This window comes from Equus quagga, chromosome 15 (assembly GCF_021613505.1).
Source record: "Equus quagga isolate Etosha38 chromosome 15, UCLA_HA_Equagga_1.0, whole genome shotgun sequence".
Lineage (NCBI taxonomy): Eukaryota > Metazoa > Chordata > Mammalia > Perissodactyla > Equidae > Equus > Equus quagga.
The window spans coordinates 32,689,534-32,695,928 of NC_060281.1; the positions used below are offsets into that span (position 1 = coordinate 32,689,534).

The 6,395-nt window shown below is 54.5% G+C and overlaps 1 pseudogene; it reads left to right on the forward strand.

The window, feature by feature from the left end:
• The first annotated feature begins 1,035 nt into the window (after positions 1-1,035).
• LOC124226056 (saoe class I histocompatibility antigen, A alpha chain-like) lies at positions 1,036-5,763 on the forward strand (annotated as a pseudogene).
• Positions 5,764-6,395: the final 632 nt, after the last annotated feature.

Sequence of the window (6,395 nt, forward strand, 5' to 3'; positions counted from 1 at the left end):
TGAGGGATGCTGCCACAGCGTGGCTTGATGAGTGGTGTGTATGTCCACACCCAGGATGCGAACCAGTGAACCCTGGGCCACCAAAGCGGAGTGCGTGAACTTAACCACTATGCTACCAGCAGCCCCTTAACATATTCTTATAGATCTTTAGTACATATATCCACAAGCCTAGTAGGGTATTCTTTGCATTTGGTATTTAACTCATTCTCTGGGGCTGCCTAAGAACTAGTTGCCTCATTATGTTAATCAGTTTAAAAACAATGTGTCCCAATAAAATATGCACACTTCTGGATGTGAATGACTATAAAAATACACAATGTCTGAGCACTGGTGAAGGGCATTTTGACTGCATTGAAAACTTGCAACTTTGAGGTGCTTAATACACAGTAACAAACTGCTTCCATGAGCTTCTCTGTACTCAAGATACACCAGGGACTCACATGGACTTGGGGCTATGGCATGAAGAGTATTTTAAAATACAACAAACTGGAGTCGCAGATGTATTGTCTGGGAAAGTGAAACTAGCTTTGAGAGTCTGATTGCAGTGCTGTTCTAAGTAGTTGTGTAGACACATTTCTGTAGGAAGGGATCCAAATCACTTCTTTTACAGATTAGATTCCTGATGTTCAGGTGTTTTCAAGATTTTGTCACCCACTGTAGTTAGTTAACTAAAAGGAATCTGGTCTCTATGAGAACTACTATCTGGTGTTTTCAGGCACAACTCCTCCAGGTTTAAGGAGAAAATCGTTGTCCCTCCACCTCCATTCCCAGAGTTAGCTCACTGTCTGGCATCAAGTTCCCTGGGTGTGAGTTTTCTTCTAGAAGAGTCCAGGGGAAGAAGTAAGGAGAGGCAGAGAGTCCATTTCAGAGAGAGGGATTCCCGTAAAAGGAGGATAAGGGGCTGAGCCCAGCCTGGGGGTCTCTCCCTCGTTTCCTCAGACAGTCCCTGGGCCAGGTCTGAGACAGACGGTGTGACAAAGAGCTCTCGGTGCAGGAGGAGAGGGGTCAGGGCAAGTCCCAGGTCCCCGGACGTGGCTCTCAGGGTCCCAGGTCCGAGGGCGGAGTCTGCAGGTCAGTGTTGGGGAGTTGAGTGTCACTTCTCCCTCTCACAACCTGTGTCAGCTCCTCCTGCCTGGAGACTCAAGACGCGCGGCCCCAGTTCTCACTCCCACTGCCTGTCCGGTTTCTAGAGAAGCCAATCAGCGTCTCCGTTATTCCGGGTTATAAAATCTCCACGGACCCGACTGGACTCAGAGTCTCCCCAGGGCCCGAGGATGCGGGTCAGGGCGCCCCGATCCTTCCTCCTGCTGCTCTCGGGGGCCCTGGCCCTGACCGAGACCTGGGCGGGTGAGTGCGGGGTCGGGAGAAAACGGCCTCTCGGGGCGGAGCGAGGGGACCGCGCGGCGGGGGCGCAGGACCCCCGGGGAAGTCGCGTCTCCGCCGACACCTGCCCAGACTCCCAATCTCGTCCTGACCGCTCCCTTCTCCCGCCCCCTCCTCTCACTAAGTGGAGTCTCCCATCTCCGGTTTTACATCTCACGACCCCCCTCGCCGCCCTCCCCCCTCCCGGCTCCATCACCCTCTGACCCGGGGACCCGCGCCGGGAGGAGGGTCGGCCGGGTCTCAGCCCCTCCCCGCCCCCAGGCTACCACTCCAGGAGGTATTTCTACACCGCCGTGTCCCGGCCCGGCCGCGGGGAGCCCCGCTTCATCGCCGTCGGCTGCGTGGACGACACGCAGTTCGTGCGGTTCGACAGCGACGCCGCGAGACCGAGGATGGAGCCGCGGGCGCCGTGGATGGAGCAGGCGGGGCGCGGGTATTGGGAAGAGCAGACGCGGATGCACAAGGAAGCCAGAGACTTTCCGAGTGAACCTGAACACCCTGCGCGGCCACTACAACCAGAGCGAGGCCGGTGAGTGACGCACGCCCGGGTCGCGACCCCCATCCCCACGGACGGGCCGGGGTCTCCCCGAGTCTCCGGATCCGAGATTCACCCCAAGGCTGCGGGACCCGCCCGGCCCCCGAGCCGGGAAGAGCCGGCGGGGACTTTTCCGCGGCTTCGTTTGAAGTTTAGGTTTAATCACTGCGGGTCCTTTGACGCGGGGGCGGGGCCGAGTGGGCGGGGCTGACCTCGGAGCGGGGTCAGGGTCTCACACTTTCCAGCGCTTGAGTGGCTGCTACAAGGTCCCGGACGGGCGTCTCCTCCAAGGCTTCAATCTGGACGCCTACGATGGCGCCGATTACATCGTCCTGAACGAGGACCTGCGCTCCTGGACCGCAGCGGACACGGCGGCTCAGATCACCCAGCAAGAATGTGAGGCGGTCGGTGCAGCGGAGGGCTTCAGAAATTACCTGCACGGGGAGTGCGTGGAGTGGCTCCGCAGATACCTGGAGATCGGGAAGGAGACGCTGCAGCGCGCGGGTACAAGGGGCCTTAGGGGCCTCCCCAGTCACCCCTCAGGCCGGGCTGGCTTCCCACAAAGAGGAGAGGAAACTGGGATCAACACCTAAATATTCCAGTTCCCGTGTGTCGAGTGTAGGGACAGTAAGTCTGCCAGGGTTTTCATATCTGGTACCAGAGAGGGAGTCTCCCAGAGGACCCGCTTTTCTCTCAGGGACAAATAAGGGATGCAGTGTCTCTGGGGGTGGAGGGGGAAGCCATCTCTGAAACAACTGAGCAGCGGTTCCCTTTGACCCTGACAGCTCCGGGAACCATGGGGACTGTCTCAGGCCTTGTTCTCTGCCCCACACCCAGTATGTTTGAGGTCTGATTCCAGCGTTTCTGAGTCACTTGGCCTGCACCCAGGACAGGACCAGGAACCCCTTTTCTCCCGTCAGAGACCTGCCTCCTACCCTGGGATATCTCACTCTGATTCTAGAAATTTTTAAGAATAGAGATTATCCCCGAGGCCTGTGTCCAGGCTGGTGTCTGGGTTTTGTGCTCCCTTCCCTCACTCCTGTTGTCCTGTCCATTCTCAGGATGGTCACATGAGTGCTGCTTCGGTGGCCCAAGGAAGATGTAAAGTTCCTGAGTTTTCTGACCCTTCTCCTCAGACCCCCCAAAGTCACATGTGACCCGCCACCCCATCTCTGACCATGAGGTCACCCTGAGGTGCTGGGCCCTGGGCTTCTACCCTGCGGAGATCACCCTGACCTGGCAGCATGATGGGGAGGACCTGACCCAGGACAAAGAGCTTGTGGAGACCAGGCCTGCAGGGGACGGGACCTTCCAGAAGTGGGCGGCTGTGGTGGTGCCTTCTGGAGAGGAGCAGAGATACACGTGCCGTGTGCAGCACGATGGGCTGCCTGAACCCCTCACCCTGAGATGGGGTAAGGAGGGAGGCGTGGGCTCAGAGCCTCTTCTCAGGGAAATCAGAAGCCCTTCTGGAGACCTTCAGCAGGGTCAGGGCTGAGGCCTGGGGGTCTCACCTTCCCTTCCCTTCCCAGAGCCGCCTCCTCAGTCCATAATCCCTATTCTGGGCATCATTGCTGACCTGGTTCTCCTTGGAGCTGCGGTAGCTGGAGCTGTGATGTGGAGGAAGAAGCGCTCAGGTAGGGAAGGGAGTCAGCGATCTGAGTTTTCCTGTCCTGCTGGGCGTTTCAAGCCCACGTAGAAGTTTGCCTGCCTCCTTAATGGGAAGTCCCATCCACAGGCACGTGTGCTTTCCTAGTCTAACACTTATTCTTTAGTAAACCACATGTGGAAATGAAGGACAAATGTATTACCTTGATGAGTCTGGTGATGGGGATCTGATTCCCAGCAATCACAGGACAGAGGGGAAGGTCCCTGCTGAGGACAGACTTCTAGGAGGGTGGTTGGTCCAGTCCCCATATGTGTACTTTCCTCATGTTTCCTGATTCTGCTTAGGTCTGTAGTCACAGTTCTGGAAACTTCTCTGAGGTCTAGGACTAGGGAATTTCTTTAGGACCTCGTGGGCCTGCCTCTTCCCTGGCTTCTCACAGGATGTTTCTTCCCACAGGTGGAGAAGGAGCAGGAGTGAGCTATGCTCAGGCTGCAAGTAAGTATGGAGGGCGTGTGATCCCTGAGACCCTTGTAATACTGCAGACGGGAGCCCATGGGGGAGCTCACCCACCCCGTAGTTCCTCCTTTAGTCTCCTCCTGTGGGCTCTGACCCCATCCTCTTTTGTTCCACTCCAGGCAGTGACAGTGCCCAGGGCTCTGATGTGTCTCACACAGCAGGTGAGACCCTGGAGGCCTGAAGTGAGGAGGCGTTGGGGCAGGGGGGACGGGGCTGGGTTATGGGGATTCTTTCATTGGGACATTTTGAGCATGCAGTGGGCTGTTCAGAGTGTCACCAATTACAGCGACTGACTTAAATTTGTTCATGATTATTTTCTTCTATAGTGTGAGACAGCTGCCTTGTGGGGGACTGAGTGATGCAAGGTATGTTCCTGTCTTACCCCCCACTGTGACTTCAAGAACCTCTGACCTCTCTTTCTGCAGCTGGCATCTGAATGTGTCTGTGTTCCTGTTAGCATAATGTGAGGAGGTGGGGAGACTGGCCCCCCACCCCCGCCCTCCACACTGCCCTGTGTTGTCTTCCCCGATCAACTTTCCTGTTCCAGCAGGGGTGGGGCTGCACATCTCCATCCTGCCAGAACTTCGTGTTGCCTTCAGCTGCAGCTTCTTGCTTCCTAACTGAATATTAGAATCTGGATGTGAGTGTGCTTTTTCCAATTCTTACAATGAAGGATTGATGGGTTAATTAAAGGAAAAGTTTCCTAAAATTTGAGAGAGGAAGTAAATGAAGCACTGAGAACATTCCAGAATCTGTGTGTTTGCTGTGCTGAGTCTGTTGCAGGTGGGGACAGGAGAAGGCTGTGAGGAGCTGAGTGTGGACGGGGTCTGTGTCCACTCAGTGCTCAGTGCATCATGGGTTGGGATGTGGTCACTCCTCGGCTGGGTCATCTCTCTGCTCCTTTGTCCTTGTCCCTTCAGTGGAACCTTGTCCCACCAGGACGTATGATCACAAGGACTTGGACATTGTCTGAGCCTTGTTCTGTCTCCTGAACCCTGGGCAGCGGTGGTTTCATGTGACTGGGTCAGCCTGGGCTCAGGCCTGGGTCCAGCCTCTAGCCCCTGTCTTTTATGTGTTTATTTGTTGTTCTCTGTTTCTGTAGAGGTTAGGCCTGTTCTTGTTCTTGTGTATGAGTTCTGGTCTCATTCTTCTCTGGGTGTCCCCTATCTCTGACAGCAGCAGGAGCCATTTAGCCTGTCATTGTCCCCACAAGGCCAGTGGCCCCTGCGTATAGCCGTCTATGGTGTCCAGAGATGAATTTTCAGACTTGTCTAGCTCTGTCCTCCTTCTAGGCCTTGATTGTCATTTCCACCTTTCCCCAGCTTTCTCAAGGGAGCCAGATTCTGGAATTAGGAGGGACCCCATCGTTTCTCATCCTAGAGAAGTTCCTGTTGGGATTCTCCTGCTCTGCAGCCTGCTCTCTCCCAGCCCTGAGCTCCAGTCATCCTAGTGCTGGCTCCAGTCCAAACTCACGATGTATAAAGCAGAGTCTACTTTAGCTTTATACTTGGTTGGAAAATAGGACCTATAATTCAAGAATTGTTATTTTCTGAAGAGAGAAATGTAATTGTGTGCTGTGGTGTGCAGGCAGGTTGCTGTGGGAAGGAGAGATGGAGGCATGGGGAGGAGAGAGCAGGACTTGTGAGAAAGTACAGGTGGCATTGATGTCAGTGTGAGTGGACGTTTTGCTGTAGCTGCCACAAAACAGCATGTGGCCTGAGGTTACATTAATAAAGATACTGTCTCTAGAATAGGGAGGTGTTCTACACTGATCATTAATTCAACTGATATTGGTTGTGTGCTGGATGTATGACATGCTATTTTAGCACCTGGGAAACAACATTGAAGTAAAAACAAAATTGCTGGCCTTGTGAGGCACATGTTGCAGTGGGAAGGGACAGACTATATACTATAAGAACAGTGAATCAGGATAGTGTTTATGTTAGAAGGAGGTAAGTGCTATGGAAACTGTGCAGTGGGGAAGGCAATCCAGAGGGTGGGGGGGGGGGGGGCGGGGAAGATGTCTGTTTCCATTTGGGTGGTCAGTGGGGGCCTCACTGAGAAGGTAACCTTTGAGGAAGGATGTGAAAGACATGAGGAATTATCCACGAGGATGTCTGGGGAAGTTCTTTCTAGGCAGGGGAACCTCCATTGCAGATGTGCTAGGACAGGAGTGTGTCTGTGTGTCCTGGGGAGAGTGAGGAGGCTGGTGTGGCTGGAGCAGAGAGCAGTTGAGATGAGACAGAGGTGTAGCCAGACCGTGTAGGCCTGGAGGATCTTAGAAGGGTTTCTGCCTTTGCTCTGAGTGAGATGGCGAGTTACATGACAGTTTGGAGCAGGAGAGGGACATGGTAT